An 18,042-nucleotide genomic window follows, 5' to 3' on the forward strand; every position below is an offset into this window, starting at 1 on the left:
TGTGCCGAAGTTGTGTACAACCCCGAAAGCGTACTGTGAATCAGTGTAAATGTTAACTGATTTTCCTTTTGCTAAGTGGCATGCTCGTGTTAGTGCTATGAGTTCGGCTGCTTGTGCCGACAGTATCTCTATCTTGTGTGCTTCCAAGGTGTTGGACCATTTGTGACGGCATAGGCTGCTGCTAGTTCTCCAGTGGGGAGTCTCATGCAAGAACCATCTACAAAAAGTAAAATTTCTGCCTTAGAAAGGGGAGTATCTTGTAAATCTGGTCTGGATTTGGTCACTAAATCAATTATGTCAATACAATTGTGAGGTTGTTCAGTAGGAGAGGTCAGTGGCAACAGTGTTGCTGGGTTTAAAATGTTGCATCGTCTAATCTCAATATGTGGCTGAAAAAGCGTCATCTCATATCCGGTGAGTCTGGCTAATGTCAGATGCTGTGTTTGTGTTCTGTTTAGCAGAAGTTCTACAGTGTGTGGGACCTGGACTATCAAATGATGTCCCAATACAATAGCATCACTTTGTCTAATAGCTTGTGCAGTAGCTGCTACTGATTTTAGACATGCAGGTAATGCTTGTGCTACTGGATCTAATGTACTTGAAAAATAACCACATGGTCTATGTCTGTCTGCTTGAAGTTGGGTCAGGACTGATAGTGCAGTACCTGAGTTTTCTGTTACAAACAAGGTAAAATCTTTGGTGTAATCAGGTGTTGCTAACACTGGGGCTTGACACATAGCCTTTTTAAGAGACTGAAAAGCTTGCGTGTGTTCATCTGTCCAGGGTAATTGTGGAGTAGCGCCAGCTTCGAGTGTTGTCAGCTGCACTAATGGTTTAGAAATGAGTGCAAATTGGGGGATCCACTGTCTACAATATGAGGTGAGACCAACAAAAGCTCGAACTTGTTTCTGTGTTGTTGGTTGTGGTATTTGTTGTATGAGCTGGATGCGTTCCTGTGTAAGCTGCCTACCCTCCTTTGACAGCAAGTGCCCTAAGTATGCCACTTGCTGTAAACAAAATTGGAGCTTACCAGGGGAAACCTTATGGCCATTTGCAGCTAGTAATTCTAGTACTAGTAGTGATGCTTCAGCACATGCTGCGTCAGATCTGGCCGTAATGAGGATATCCTCAACATATTGTAGTATGGCTGTATCCGTGGGCATTTGAATAGTATCCAATTGTCTTTTCAGCGCTTGGCTATATACACTTGGACTTTCGGTGAAACCTTGAGGAGCTCTTGTGAATTGGAAACTTCATCCTTGTAAGGAGAAGCCGAAAAGGTATTGACTGTTTGAGTGAATGGGTATACTGAAGGATGCGTTTTTTAAGTCAATGACAGAAAAATGCGTTGCTTCTGCATCTATGGCTGTAAGTAAAGTGGAGATGTCTGGGACCACAGGGTATTGTGGAATGACACATTTATTGAGCTCTCTCAAATCCACCACTAGTCTGTACACAGGTGGTGTTCCTGGTTCCACTTTTTTATGAACTGGTAAAACAGGGGAATTGCAAATGTTCGAAGTTGTTTCTTTAATCACACCTGACTGTATTAGGTCCTGAATAATTAACATTAATGCTTGTTCAGATTGAGGTGGAATTTTGTATTGTCTTATACGTGGTAGTTGGGCTCCCTCTTTCAGTGTAACCTTGTGAGGTGTTATTTCCATACATCCTACTGTGGTGGAATCAGTGGCCAAAGGGTGTGTGGCAAATCTTTCAAACGCTTGTCTAATTCTCTACTTGTGTAGTGGCCCTTAAAATCTCATAAAAAATAATCTGGCATCTTTAGGTGAGCAAACAATAACGGCTCCTAATTCTTTCAATGTTTTTATACCAAGCAAATTTTCTGGAGATGATTTTGTCAATATAAGATCTGTAGTTGTCGTGAGGGGACCAACCTGCAAGGGCAGTGGTTTTGACGTGGCGTTTGTCACATGTTGTCCAGAGAAACGCAGAGAAATACTTTTTGAACCCGAGAGAGGATCCTCTGGGACCTCTTGATGGCTTATTGTTGTTTTACTGGCCCCAGTGTCTAGTAGAAACTTTCTATCCTCCCCAAGAAGTCGGACCTCTATAAATGGGCCTTTCTGATCTACTGGGATGGGGATTAGGGGCAGTTTGTCATCTTCTCTCCCTGGGCAACATCATGAAAAATCTGGGTAGTATTCAGTGTAGTCGCTGTCTATAATGTTCATTTGGGCCATTTGTGTTGTCGGTGGAAATGAAGGTGTTGAACTGCCTTGGGAAACATTCTGTTTTGGCTGATATGGACGAGGCTGTGTCTTACCAGTAGCCAAATTGTGCTTTAAGACAGGGCAGTCTTTAACGAAGTGTCCCGTCTTTTTGCAATAATTACAAGTGCTCTTCACGTTTGTCTGGCTACCTGGTGTCTGTTGGCGCTGGGGTGCAGTTTGGGCTACTAATGCTTTCATCTTGGTGTCTTTCTTGCATTTCTTATCACTTTCTTCTTCATCCCTAATGCGATTTTGGTGATATTGTAGCATTTGTAACACCTGTGGTGGTGTATGTGCTTGCCAGGTACTTTCTACTTTTAGTACTCTTTCCTTAATAGCTGGCAAGGCGTTGTCTACTAATTTGGAAACAAACAGATGCGGGTAAGCTTCGCTTGTCGGCGTAAGGCCGCTATTTACCGTAAAACATTTTTCAAGTCTGGTGTAATAATCTCCTATGTCTTCACCATGTTTCTGTTTGCAGGAGGAAATGGTATCCCAGTCCTCCTTTTTCACTGTCAGTAACTGTGCAGGCACCTTTAAAATAGTGCCAGGAAGTGCTTTTAGTCTGTCTCCTATACCTTGACCTGCTACTCTAGTATTTTCGTCATTCTGAAGTTCGGTCCATCTAATGTGTTCACCTGCTACTTCCCAATCTTTTTCTCTTAGTTTGTCATATATACCCGATGGCAACAATTTCAGAATTGCTTTGATATCAGAAAGAGTATATGTTCCCATCATTAATACATCTCCTAATTCTTTAAAGAATCCAGCAGGATCCTTTGAGTGGGAGGGAACCATCTCTTTTATCCTTAGTAACTCAAGTTTTGTCAATTGTACATAAATAAAAACGCGTTGTAGCGCGCCATTCGTGTCAGCTCTGGGGTGGACCTCTCTCATGGGGAACTGGCGTGTTTGAGGAAGTCTATTAATTGGTCCACAAGTATTATTGAAAGATTTATATTCAGTTGTTTTCTGGTATTTCTGTCTAAAATCTATAAATGTGTTTCAGAAAAACTGAACTATTGTGGAGGAACATGTTATCAGCGCAGTCAGACAGAAAATCTTCGAGTCTTGGATCATGCTTAAAATGAGTGTCATTGAGTGTGATGAGATGTTGTACCATGTAGAGACTTGCTAATCTTTGATGTGAGCGTGGTAATGCTAGAAAAAGTTGGGCTATGAGATCCTTGTCATATATCTTATATTGAGTGACCCATAGGGTCGCAGTTCTGGCTATTTCCTCCTCCTCCGGTGTAAGCGGAGGTTCCTGGTCTAACCAGTAGTCTAATGCATTGGATGTTTTTTCAAATAAATCATCTGGAGATGACCGTTCAGAGTGACCTTGGAGGAATGTAGGCGGGGGTGTTGGTGAATATGGGGCGGAAGAACGAACGGGTAGGACTTTTTCCGTTGGTTCAGTAATTTCCTCCTCAAGTTTCTTATTCTCTTCATTTGTTTGCAAGTTTTGCAGAATACGGGTCACCTTACGGGTGAACCTGTCTAGTGCATCATTTATAAGTTGTAGACTAGTGTGGTCGGATGCGGAATCTAATAAGTCAAAAAAGTGAAACTGGTACATTTCTTTCCTCTGCTTGTATGTGTTTTATGAAACAGCAAAGGAGGAACCTATACATGTGCATTTTTACAGGGTGTGATCTTCTTGTAGTCATAGTGTTAATGGCTCGTGAGTTCTCTCCAGTACGAAGAAACTCAGAGGCCGAATAGAGGCTATCCTCAAATTATCTGGAAATTGGCCTGTTTTGATGATTTCAATGAGTATGTTAGTCAAATGGTCACTTATGATTCCTGGAGCAAAGTGCACTATTCTGGGAGGACATGGATCTAAAGGCGAGCCTGAGTTGGTTGTTGTTGCCAGCTTGAACACCTGCTCTATATTCAGGGGAGAAAATGTCTCTATATTGTTGCCGTGAGGGCGAGGTTCAAGAGTTGTTTAATCCGCTATTTCTCTGGAACTTTTGATGGTAAATGTATTCAACACATCTTCCACTTTTCTCTGGAGGAATTTGGCTAGAACATGACAGAAGTCCTGACCACAGTTGTTGCTTATATGTTCTGGTTCTTTTGCTAGATTTTTCCCCATAACGAAAAGCTCTTTATTGAAGTTTTTGGACCGTAGAATTTTTTCAGTAAACTTTTTACTTTTCTATTCCATTATTAACTTTATATAATCAGTTATACAGTGTGAATAAATATTTCTATCTTGTGGGTCCTACTTGGACTGTCACTGTAATTCTTTGCTTCTGCACAGCTGTTTCTGCAGTCTAAGCTTGTCTGAGAACAAAGGTTTAGAGGTTTTTTTTCGCCGGTTAAAGAATGACTTAACAAAAGCTAAAAGACTGACTGCTGTCTTGATCCAAGAAGAATATGTACAAACTGCTGACTATACATCCAAGTTGGAGCTTGGTTTGGAATTTGATCGTAGTGATGCTAGATCACTGGTGTTAGACCTGACATCATTGGCTTGAGTCTCACCTCCATTTTTTCTGTTTGCCTCCACTGTTTTACGATGTTTTTGCTGGTATATGCTTTGGGCACTGTGCCACTGCTGTTCAGTGCCACAGTGCAAGTGCTCCCTATGTTAAATTACTGTATTGATTGAATTCCATGTATGGCTTATTTGGTTTACTGTCAGTCTCTAGTCTAGTGCAACCGGGGTGCCGGGGCTTGTAAATACAATTGCCGCTCGTGGGCTTGCAGCACATGTTGTGCCACCCACAAGAGCGGCCTAGTAAAAGTATGTCTGAGGGTCTGCCATTGCCAGACCCACATGCAGTCTAGGACTGTCACGCTGACTGTGCAAGTACACCTACTTGCCAGTCCCTAAACCTTCCCTTAACTTCACGTTAGTCACCACTATGGTAGGCCCAGGGGCAGGGTGCGTTGTAAGTATAAGGTAGGACAGGCCTGACCAAGTTGCCATGTCCTAATAGTGAATTACAGCCATATTCGTTTTTCACTATTGCGAGGTAACCTGCTTTCCATTAGTTAGAATGGGCTGCCCGGATTATTAATGCTATAATCCTAGCGGGCTCGGGGAGCATGGTGCAATGTCGAGTTTGGTATCCCTGAACTCGGGGTTTAATTACGCATCCGCTGGTGTGGATGGTTTTTGGACTCCGGGTTTGAAAATAGCACTTTTAGAAAGTGGCTATTTTCTTGTCTAACTATTTCTGGTTTCTGCTGGTTTGGTGTGTGTGTGACAGGAGCTGGGTGGCTCCAGAGGTCTGGATGAGTCAGTGAGGGATGAGTGGGACATTTGCGTTGAGAGTAGGGGGAGAGTAGTTGCTGATAGCCTGCCCGATATAATGCTGGCTCTACCTCCTGCCAGGCGACTGATGGCTCTGTGCCTGCCATGGACGATCCTGGCCCCACCTCCTACCAGGAGGTCAATAGCTCTGCTCCTGCCGGTGACAATGCTGGCTCCACCTCCTGCTGGGCGTCTGAGGACCCAGCCCTGCTCAGTGAATAGGCCAGGTGCCTCTGCCTGGCTCCACCCACAACAGACCCAGGATGTTGGGAAATCCCCCTGCATGGACAAAGGGATCAAAGCCAAAAAGGGGTATAAGAGAAGGACCCCTGGACCAATAATTTAGATCACTTCTGACAAGGAACCCTGAAACCAAGGACAAGAAGCCGGCTGATCCAAGGACTTGCCTACCCCTTCTGCCAGTGTGCTGTTTGCTGGGGGGAATCCTGCATTGCTTCTTTATTTTTGCCAAGGAACCAGGAGAGAGGAACTGTGTGTGTACTCTCAAACTTTGCTAAGAAAATCTCCAAGGACTGGAAGAGTGCCAGTCTCCTGTTGAAGTCACAGGGCTAAAGGACTTCATCTGCTTAAAGTGCTATTTGCTGGAACCTGTGAATCCAGCACCTTTGAAAGAATCCAGCAATCTCGACGCCGACGGACGTCGCCGAATCCAGCTCGACATAGTGAGTAATGGCTCCAGTGTCCCGCTTCCTCGACGCCGGCCACCGGCCGCCGGGCCCGATCGACGCCAGCAGCAACGCCAGTGAGTAGTGAGTTCGGCTCCAGCTCCAAGGGACCTCGTGTCTGCACCGCTGCTGATCGCATCGACTTCGAAGCCCTCTCGACGCCGTGAACGCTGCTCACACTTGCAACAGCATCATCGACATCGACGACTACTGAGGCCTGATCGACACCGACGACGCGACGCCGGATTGCTCGACGCCGCTGATCATCGTGTGCTTCTCTTTTCCAAGGTACTGTGTTGTGGGAGTCTGCTCGACTCCGGGCTCGACGTAGCGCTCCTCGCGGTCGACGCCGAACCCTTTGGATTAACTTTGCCTCGATGTCGTGTGACTCCCGTGTGGGTTACATTGTTGCCAAGAACTGTGTTTCCAGGAAGAAGAGTTGATTTTGATACGAAAGACTTTGTGCTGAAGAAGAAACTGCATTTGAACTATTATTTTCCCTTCCAAGAGTATTTATTAAGATTGTGTATATTTTTGCCGTGATCTGGTCTTGTGCTAAGCCTTATATAAAAATCCTTATTTTTATAATACTACTGTGTCGTGTCCATATGTAGTGTATTCACTTTATTACTGCATGTGGTCATAAATGCCTAACGCACAGCCTCTGGGATAAGCCTGTCTGCTCTGCCAAGCTACCAAGGGGGTGAGCAGGGGTTATCAAAGGGTGTGATCCCCTTGCCCTGACTAGAAAAGGTGTGTCCCTATTTGTCAGAAGTGTATACCTCTGCCAACTAGAGACAGCCCGTTCTAACAACTGGGGACAATATTCTTTCAAGCACAGCCTTTGGTGACAGAGGATAGGTCAGTTTGTTACTTTGTGGTCTGACCACAGTATTGGTAACACTTCTGATACCTCTATGGTAGAATTGTTTGTAAAAATGCCAGCTAAAGTGTGGCTAGCTATATTACTAGAGTGCTCCACCAGTTGTTATAGCTCGAAATTGGTCATAAAATCCACCAGAGGCTCTGTTTAACCCGTATTCAGTTTTTCTAAATAAAAATTAAAGTCACCTAGAACCAAGAAATCTGAATTCTAGATTTGATAAAAGGACTTGGATAAAAGGACTTATGTTATTTATAAATGAGGCTCTAGGACCAGGAGGTCGATATACCAAAAGACCTCTAAAGGTATATGTACTGGTGAGTTCTATTTGGAATGCGAGCACTTCACAGTCAACACCACAGCCGGCTGAAGACCCCGATACCACCAGATTGTCTTTATACTCATTGGCCTCCATCCCCCTTGGATTACCGATTCTGTCTACTCTATTAATTAGATCACTAGCAGGGGTCGCTTGGACCAAATCTGGCTCAGACGACAGGTCAGTCCAAATCTCAGTGATAAAAATTATGTAAAACGTATGCATGCTTACCATCTCCGCAAAGTGAAATTTATGTTGCAAGAAGTACATTTGATGGGACCACAATAAAGATCAAAAGTAGAGCAATTGCTATGTTTACCTACCAAGTTGTATGCTAAGAGTTCTTCCTTAATATATTTCTCTCAGTGTGGTTCTTCTGATGGACAATGGGCAGGGGTTGTGTCAATAGGCACTGTCTGGGTGCAGACAGGTGCAGGCAGGCCTGCCTTAGGCGCGCCATTGGCATGCCAGTGGCACGGATGCACTGATATATTGTTTGAATAGTCCGCTGAGCCAAAAGAGGCATGTCTTAGAGGATGTGGGTGAAACTCTGAGGAGTCTCTGCAAAGAGAAATTAGGTGGCTAAAGAAATGTCCAAACTGGGGTTCAGCAACCCCTTAATCCTTTGGCAGGCTCCCCTGCTGAAGTAACATACTGCTAAAATGAAGCAAAATTAAAAGAATAATGAAAAAGGAAAAGCATAAAATCATTAACATTTGGGTACAAACCTGATACAAAATAGTGCAAAATCTAAAACAAGGAACAAGGCAACTCCCAAAGTGGCAGCACTGTGCCTACAAAGAACTCAGTGTGGGCGATCTCCGACCAATTGGTCTGTGGAATCAAACTTTGCTGGTAAAGCTGCGCGGACCAGCTGGTTTATTGTTTGGTGTTGTGCCATTTTCGCCACCATCGCGTCCCGTGACCCATGGTGTGAAAACTCCTTACACCTTACGTGCAATCTGGTTTCTCTGCAATAAGAGCCACCACTCACGATATTTTTGATTGCACCAATTCATGATTTTTCACGTTCACGTCCTCAGGTTAGCGTGGGCCTTAGCGCGCCCATACTGCTGAGGTTTAGTCCTATTGGTCCTGATGATTGACTGGTAAATTACACCACATGGGCAGAAACATGTCGACCCCACCCCATGGGTACTAGCTGAAGAATTAATTCAGCCACTGTTTCCCACACTCTGTTTTTAGTGTGTCTGATTGGCCATCTAATAAATCCTTTTTTTGGACACAATCCAGACATTTTAAAAACACTTGACCACACCATCACCTGTCCCCACAAATCCAGTTATGCAGTAATTCTGCTGTTGCAGCACACCGGGGAGGCACTTGGCCTTTCCCAGTGGGGCCCGATGATGAAGCATGTCATCAACTAGGTTGGTGAGTGAGGGCTTTCTTAAAGAATCTAGTGGGATTCTTCATGCTCGCTCTTCTTGTTTGAAACTACACTCTTTTGTTGTTTATACAATTTTGACTGTTTGTACCGTCCCTCACTCTCTTGTTGATACCAATTATTGTTTAAACTAGCAGCCCGTCCCGACCTTGTCCGGGAGCAACCGGCTTCCCCGACCCCCGCCACCCCGACATTGTCCAGCAGCCCGGGCCCTCGCCCGGCCCGTCCCCTGCCTGCCCCGACCCCCGCCTGCCCCGACATGGGTCCCCTTACCTCAGCCGCCGCTCCTCCCGCCTGTCCGCTGCTCGAACCGCCGCTGGCCTGTCTGCTGCTCCTCACGTCACCGCTCCTCCCCCGCGCCATGTCCGCCACTCCTCGTCGTGCTCCTGGACGCCGCTCCTCCCCGTGCTCCTGATGTGAGCACGTACGTCGCGGCCGGCGCTACTTCGGAGGGAGTACTTTTTTTTACTGTAAATTTTTTAAATAACTTTTTTTTTTATTTATATAGCCTATAACCATCTACACACCCTGACGATTCAAACGGTGTATCGGGTGTGTGGATTGGCGCTGTGGTTCCCGAGTTTACCCGCCTCAAAGGCTGAAAGTTCTTCCTTTATTATAGTAGTATAGATAGCCCACTGATCCAAAAGGGGTGTGCCCCAGAGGGCAAGGCTAAAACTCTGAAGATGTCTCAGCAGCAAAGAATCAAGTGGGTAAAGGAATGCCCAAATCAGGGTCCAGAAACCCCTTAATCCTTCCACAGACTTCCTGCTGAAGGACCATACCAGTAAAATAAAACTAAATGAAAAAAATAATGAGAAACAAATAGCATAAAATCATAAACTCAGGTACAAAACTGCTACAAGATGGTGTCCAAATGTAAAGCAAGGAAACAGGCAATTCTCGAAGTGGCTGCGCTGTGCATACAAGGAACTCAACGTGGGCGATCTCCGGCCTAAAGAGTCTTTAGAATCAAATTTTGCTGTTAAAGCCTGACACCAGCCTACATATTTAAAGAACATCAAAACCACCCCAGAAAGACGATATGTATCTCTCAAACAAATTAAGTTCACTCCAGTCTTGTATGCACTTGGGAGACTCCTTGGGATAAGGTTCTATAGTAAATATTCTTGGTGCAACTCGGTGCTCTAATGCCCGCTGTTGATAACAGATTTTTTTCTTGATGCTAAATGTTCTTCCTTCTCCATTCATGAAATCAACCCATAGAGAATTTCTACCACAAATTGACTCACCTACCCTAGGGTTTTCAACATTTTGTTTTATATTTAACCCTTTTGTAGCCAAACTGTCCAGACGGTTTTTGCAGCTGCACAGACGATTTTTCATCCTTTAACTTGGACTCATGTTTTAAGAAAATTATGACTTCATTAAATTTGGTGTAGGGATTGTAAACACACCAAGTTTAATAACTTTGTGTGAACCTGGCTTGTAAATTATTGTTTGTTTTGTTTGCTAAACACTCCAATCCCATATATTTTCCGAGGTTGGCATTGCTCTGCAATGCATACTACCAGACTACTGGAATACCACTTTTTTTTTACTCCAAAGACACAATCGCATACCTCCATTATTAAGTGTTTTTTATTGGCTCCCTCTGGAGGCAAGGATCAGGTTCAAACTCTCCTATGTCACTTTCGAAGCCTCTACAGGGAGTATAGTTCATTCCCACTCTAAATACTCCAGAGGTGCAAAAACATCTGAAGTAAAGAAGTTATTGAATACAAAATGGTTCAAATCACTCTAGACTGCGAAAAATGTATTTGGGTGAGGGGCTGTTCCTTCATTATGCAATGTTCCCCAAAGATCTGAAATAACAGGTCCTACTGATGCCAATTGTGGGTACCATAAAACCCCAACTTCACTGCGTCATCAGGCGCCTGACACTTGTGGTGAGGGGGAGGAGCACCATTCAGCGCTACAAACCGCCAACTATACTCCTGCAATGCGTACCCTGCTGCTGCCAATTGTGGGGAGTAAAAAATCCTAGCTTTACTGTGCCAGGAGGCATCTCTTCACCTGTGGCCAGAGGGAGGAGCCCCCTACAGAGCTACAAAGTACAGCTACTCTGGTGACCCGGGTCCTACTGCTGCCAATTGTGGGGACTACAAGCCCCTAGTTACACTGTGCCAGGAAGCGCCTGATACCTGGGCCGTGGGGCAGGAGCCCCCCTTCGGAATTTCAAAGCAGCAATATTACTCCCGTGATGCGGGACACACGCGATCCATGCCTGGGCAGAGCCCGAGCCAAGAGAATGCTCATCCTGCACCTGTCAGCGACAGGAAAAGTCACAGCAGGGCCAGTCCCATTGCCCTCTCATCTCAAGACCCAGCACAAGCCCATTGTCCGAGGAAAAGGTCCTGCAAATTTTGTGAGCAGCTTAAACATTTAAATTGGGAAAAGGAAGGCTACAGAGTCTATAAGGGGCTCTGGGAAGACGCTTAAACCAACTATTAACACACTGCCAAAAACTGCACCATGGACGAGATTGACAATTTATTTGAAGATGTTGAGGACCTGCTAACCCAAGGGAAAGTGCAAGTAGAGGGTAAGGGCGCAAAGTCCAAAATAACCCACTTTTTAAAAAGTAAAGAGTGTAAGAATGGCACTGTTACTACTAGCCCCCCTCTGTGGTTGGTAGCTCCTAACATGCCAGAATGTGTAAGCTCTGCGTCCCCCTCCCCAATTCAGAAAAGTACTATCAATGATCACCTACCTGGCTAGAACTATAAGATAATCAACCAGCCCTTTTTCATAACATCATATGCTCCAATCGCTACCCCCACCCCCATTGTTTGAGTTGATACCTGAACAAACTACATAAACTACTCAATCTGCACCATCTTTTTCCAAAGGTATGCTAGCTAATAGTCTGGGGGATATGATATTACTTACTGGCACATTAAGGAAGGGTATTGCTGATATGAAGGCTACCCTGAAGTTAACAAATCAAAGGGTACTAGAGCTTTCTGAGATAAATGCAAACCTTCTGAAAGAATTTACCGCCCATAAATTTGGGTCCTGGACATAGCGGCATCTCTGTCAGGACTGTGGGCAAAACTCCATCCTAGCGGAGTCTAAAATCATAGGGCATTACCGTCTTCTAATCCACCCAAAGTACCTCAAGCTAGAACTGTACCTGACCACACTGCTTGTATTTACCAAAAAAGTGGGGTGGTGGAGACCTAAAACACCTCCACATTGCAAGCTACATCTAGAGGGTACAGGCCGAATCGAGGGGTTTACTGCACCTTGCCCCGCACTCACGACCCTTCTAACCAACTAGCAGTGGCCAAAACATTTTCTCCCCCCTCAAATCGACCACTGGTCAGGAATTGGAACATCTTTCCTCAGGCTGTAATTCACACGTGCTGGCAGAGTAATCACCCCTCAGTATTCATGACTAACATTCCAAGACTCAAGCCTGGTCAGAGGGAGTCCACAGAGTCCTTGGTGAATAAAGTGACTCAATCGATTAGATCCCAAAGACAGTGTCTTTCAATTGTACACCTGGAGATAGTTTTTTTTTTTTTAAACTTTATTGTGCAAAACAGAAACTTACAAGTATGGGCCTACAACCCAGAGGCCGGCCGCTAGTAGTCGTCGAATATATAGGCAGTCAGTAAAACAGCAGCTGACCCCGGGTAGGTCCAGCAGAAGTACAGGATACACAGTCGGCAACACAGGATGCATGCAGGATACGCGATATTTATTTTTTATAAAAGGAACAAAGATAAACAAAGGAAAAAACAACTCAAGGCACGAAGCATGATAAATGACGTCGAGCTCCGACACTGGGGACCTACCATAACGGATAGGGAATCAGGAGGACGTTGGAGAACCAATGGGGGGGGAGGGCAGTGGGGAGGTCAGGACATTCAAACAAGGAATATGGTATTGAGGAACCTCAGAGGTCAGGGGGACAGAGAAGCGTCTGGGATATCTACGAAGGGGGGAGTGCATATGTCTCCTCGATATGTATTCCATTGGCCCCAAATTTTACTCCACGCCCTAGGCTTGCCCCTAGCCAAATATACCGTCTTCTCCCTGAACATGCACCAGTCCATGTTCTCCTTCCACTTCGACACAGTGGGAGGCCGTTGGGAACCCCAGAACTGTGCGATGTCCCTTTTGGCAATCATGTTCCCAAGAGCCACCCACCGGGTCTGGGCAACGTTGTAATCATTCGGCTCCCACACATTCAACAAACATCTTCGAGCCTCAGGCAACAGAGCGACCCCAGTGACGCACTCCATCACAGCATGCACACGGCGCCAATACGTAGCGACCTCATGGCACTCCCAGAGGATGTGAAGAAAGGTGGCACTCATTCCACAGCCTCGCCTACACAACCCATCCGACGAAAAACCCATGGCAACCAAACGAGGACCAGTTACATACATGCGGTGAAGAATTTTAAGCTGAACAAGGCGGAGACGGGCCGGAATGGCAACCTCTTTAGGGGAGGATAGAGCAGACTGCCAGTCTTCGTCGTCCAATTCCAACCCGTCTCCAGCCCAGGTCTCCCTAAGGCGCACAAGGAGATCTGCCCGATTATTGATCAACTTTTTATAGATCAAGGAAATCGTACTATCGGGTAGATGACCGTCAAGTATACGATCCTCAAGTGGGGAAGATTCAGGGACCAGAGTACCGGTCGTGAAGACCGACAGTAAAGCATGACGCACCTGCGCATATCTGAAAAACTCCTGCTCACTCAATTCATATTCACTCGAAGCTCCGCGAAGGTTTTCACCGCACCCTTCACCCAAAGATCACCCACTCTGCTAAGTCCAATCGTATCCCAGTTCTCAAAACCTTTCGTCGTCCAGAGGCACCCCAATCGTTCCGAAGCAAACAAAGGGGTCGCCTGCTTCCGTCGATCATTCCATCCCATAGCCACATTTGCATCCTTCCACACACGCACTGCAATTTTAGTGGGTCCCGTAAGTTTCCTCCCCGCCGTCCGAGAGTAGAGTGCTCTGTTAAAGTCGCCACCGGGCAACAAGTATTTATCCATAGCGTACTCTGGATTTGGCCCAGGAGCGTATGTGGCATGGTTAATGGCAGACAACTGGGAGGCCCAATAGTACCTCCTGATGTCCGGGAGAGCAATACCCCCATCGTACCAGGGGAGGGTCAGTTTCGAGAGAGCAATGCACGCTCGGCCATCCCAAACAAGTCTCCTCTGGAGTCCCTCAACCTCCCGAAAGTAGCGCGCAGGAATGATATCAAAGGAGTTCTGGAGTGCATAGAGAAATTGGGGTAGGGACATCATTTTAAACAGCACCGCTCGACCAAGTGGGGACAATCTGCGCCAACGATCCACGTCGAGCTTCAAGCGCCGCAAAGTAGGAAGGAGGTTATGTTCGTAACGGGCAGCCGAGCCCAACAATATGTAAACCCCTAAATATTTAAAGCCAGAGTGGGAAACCTGAATGGGAAACCTGGTCGGTAAGGGAGGAAGACCACCAGAGATAACATATACGCAGGACTTAGACCAGTTGATAATCAACCCGTAGTTCTTGCCAAAGGAAGTTAGGACATCAAAGAGGGCGTTGAGGGACTTACGGGGGGAGGTAAGGTACAGAAGAATGTCGTCCGCGTACAACGACACCCGGTCTTCAAAGTCAGGGGTCCAACGAATGCCCTTTATCAAGGGTTCCCATCGGAGCCAGGCAGCGAGCGGTTCCAGGGCGAGGGCAAAGAGCAGGGGGGACAGCGGACACCCCTGTCTAGTACCCCTCCCAAGAGCGAAGGACTGGGAGACTCTACCGTTAACGACCACCCGAGCCAGTGGGTCCGCATACAGTAGCTTCACCCAACTAATTAATCCTGCACCGAAGCCAAACTTTTCAAGAGTGGCCCAAAGATACGGCCACTCTATCGTATTAAAGACCATTGTGGCGCCTAATGAAGCCAAAATGGCCGGTTCAGACAGAAGCTCCGCCCTTGCGAGAATGCCATGAAGGCGACACAGATTTAGAGCAGTGTTCCGGTGCGGGATAAAGCCAGATTGATCCGGATGGATCAGGTCACAAATAACAGTGAGGAGGTGGTTGGCAAGAACCTTAGCGAGAATTTTAGGCTCTGCGTTTAGTAGGGAGATAGGCCTGTTTGAGGCACAACGGTCACAAGGTTTACCCTCTTTGGGAATTACCACTATCGTGGCCTGGCGCTGATCAACGGGAAGGTAGCCAAGGTCACGCAATTCCGTGAACATGTCACGGAGGTACGGTGCGACCTTGTCCGGGCGAAGCTTATATAATTCAATGGGCAGGCCATTTGGCCCCATGGCTTTGCCGGAACGGAGAGAACGAATGGCAGTTGCTATCTCATCGACCGACAACGATGCCTCCATACTCTCCCGATCTTCTTCAGACAGGCAGGGTAGCGTGATATCCCTCAACAAAAAACGAGAGTCATCCTCGTCCCTTTCGGACACCGGGGAGTAGACCACACGAAAATAGTCAGCAAAACATTCCACAATCTCACCAGGGTCAGTCACCTCCACACCATCAGAATTCTGAATCATAGGGGCCACACGATTTGCTCTCTCCTTCTTATCAAGCCAGGCAATCAGCTTACCCGCCTTGTCACCAACGTCATACACTCTACCTTGTTGTTCTCTGTACATCGATTTGGAAGCCTCCGTCACAAGGGATTTATAATCAAACTGTTTCAAGCTAAGGGCGTGGAGTTTATCCCGGGTGACACCCGTGTCCAGGTCGTCGTCTAAGCCCAATATTTCAGCCTCCAGACTCTCGACCTCCCCTTCCCTCGCTTTCTTGGTCTCTGCTATTAACGATAGGGCGTGTCCGCGAATAACAGCTTTAAAGGCTTCCCATAGGGACACCGAGGATGAGACAGACCCCTCATTCTCCAGGAAGTAGTGATCGAGTGACTTTGTGAGGCGAGTCTTAGGGTTGCACAGGTGCCAGGGGTTGATAGGGGCGACCCGTCCCGCAGTATGTAAACCCACGTCAAAAAGAAGCAAAACAGGAGAGTGATCTGAGATACCCCTGGCCAAGTGGCTGATTTCCCCGATGTATGAGGACTGGACAGCGGGCATTAGAAAGTAGTCTAGCCTGGAGAGACTCCCGTGATCACCAGAGTGAAAGGTATAGTGATGTAGCGTCGGATGCATTAGCCTCCAGGCATCCACCAGACCAAAGGTGTCCAGGAACCCCCCTAACCACAATTGAGACGCGGAAAGGTCCCTGGGGAGGTGACGATCCATGTCGCCGGAAAGTACCGAATTGAAGTCCCCACCCACAAGACCCTCAGGGAGCCCCAGCAGCAACCGACCCATATCAGAAAAAGTAGAGGCCTGGAGGCCTGGGGGTACATAAACAGAAACCAAAGAGTCTTACCCTCCCACCTACCAGTGAGGGCGACATAGCGCCCCCTGTCGTCAAGAGTAACATTATCGATCTCAAGAGGGAGGGAAGACCGGATCAGAATACCCACACCCCTAGAACCAGTGGTGAATCCGGAATGTGCAACCAATCTGTAACCCCATCTATTCATCGCGTGACACACATTGCCAACTAGGTGCGTCTCCTTCAGGAGTACCGCATCGGGGGACAAACGTCGTAAATATTGCAAAACAACACCCTGTTTTATACGATCACCCAAACCCTTGACATTCCAAGATATAATTTTCAGTCCACTACCCCCCATTCCCAAACATGTTACATGGGGTTCCCCATGAAGAGCAGGACATCAGGATCAGAGGAAGAACCAATACGCCGCCTTGAGCAAGAAAAACACAAACACAAACACCCTCCCCACCCCCCAACTGGAACCCGTTTCAACTCCCCCCTCCCTGCACCCCTGCAGAAGACTAAAAAACCACCCCAAAATTCAGTGTGCCTGTCGCCCTAACAACCCCATTCTACAGAAAGACCCAGGAAGAGGAAACAGGCCCGTTCCCACCTACCACCCAAACGTGGACTACTACAGGGCAACATAAACAGAAAGATAGTACCCAGCTGAGCAAAGTCCAATGTTCAGAGATCAGGGCCCGAAGAGTCACTTATGTGTAGGCTCACCACCCTCGGCAACGCCAGGGTGCTCCGTACGATCGCCTCGGCCCGGCAGGGAATCCAACCAGTCGCTCACACTGTCTGGTCGATCAAAAAAATAGGTCCGTTCCTGATATTCCACATGAAGCCTGGTAGGGAAAAGCATGGCGTACTTAAGGCCCAGGTCCCGGAGACGTCGCTTCACTCCCAGAAAGCCCATCCGTTGTCTTTGCACAAGTTGCGTGAAGTCCGGGAAAAAGTTAATCGAGGAGTTTTCAAATTCCACCGGGCCATGTACTCTTGATGCCTGCAAAATCGCATCACGGCCTCTAAAGTGAAAAAGTCTCGCAATAATAGGCCTCGGAGGGGCGCCCAGCTTGGGTTGTCTGCCCGGAACTCTGTGTGCACGCTCCACCGCGAATAATTTACTCAAGCCAGTGGGGGAAAGATGGGTGAGGATCAGATCCTCAATCAGGAGATCCACAGAGTGAGTCTCGGGGTTTTCCGGGACCCCAATGACGCGGATGTTATTGCGTCTTGCCCTGTTTTCATAGTCCTCCAGCCGATGGAACATTTGGTCATTCACCGATTTTAAATTCCCAAGTTCCGTTTGGAGTTCCGCCACATCAGCCGTGAGGCTGGAGGTCTTCAAATCAAGTGACTTAACCTTTTCATTAGTTTTGGACAGGTCGGCCTGGATCAGGGTGACATCCACAGCGACTGTGTCAATTTTACTAGCCAGGGCTTCGTATTGCTGGCCGATGGTTTCCCTCATGCCGGTGATGGCGCCCATAATGTCCTGCAGGGACAACTCGGCAGGAGCGGAAGGGTCGTCTCGGGCGTCCTCCGGGGTTCGGCTGGAAAGACCAGGGGAGCCTTTGGCTTGGGTGTACCGATCCATAACGTTTGTCTGGACCGGTCTACCACGAAGAGACGTTTTTGTCTTCCGCTTCTCGGTATCACCCCTGCCCGCCATACTGGAAACTGTTCCCTGGAGGGGCCCACACGACCTGGTGAAAATGGCCGCCGACAGTCAGAGTACCAACAGGACCACAAGAGCAGGCTCGTGGGACCACGAAAAGGCAAGATGTAGTTCAAAAGAGAGATGAAATGTGGAAACAGTGCAGACACTAAGTAGGGGCCGGGCTGGTCCCCGACCAGGCGAAAAGGTCTCTCAATCAGACCATGCAGAGATCCGG

Source organism: Lissotriton vulgaris, chromosome 4_1 (assembly GCF_964263255.1).
Source record: "Lissotriton vulgaris chromosome 4_1, aLisVul1.2, whole genome shotgun sequence".
NCBI lineage: Eukaryota > Metazoa > Chordata > Amphibia > Caudata > Salamandridae > Lissotriton > Lissotriton vulgaris.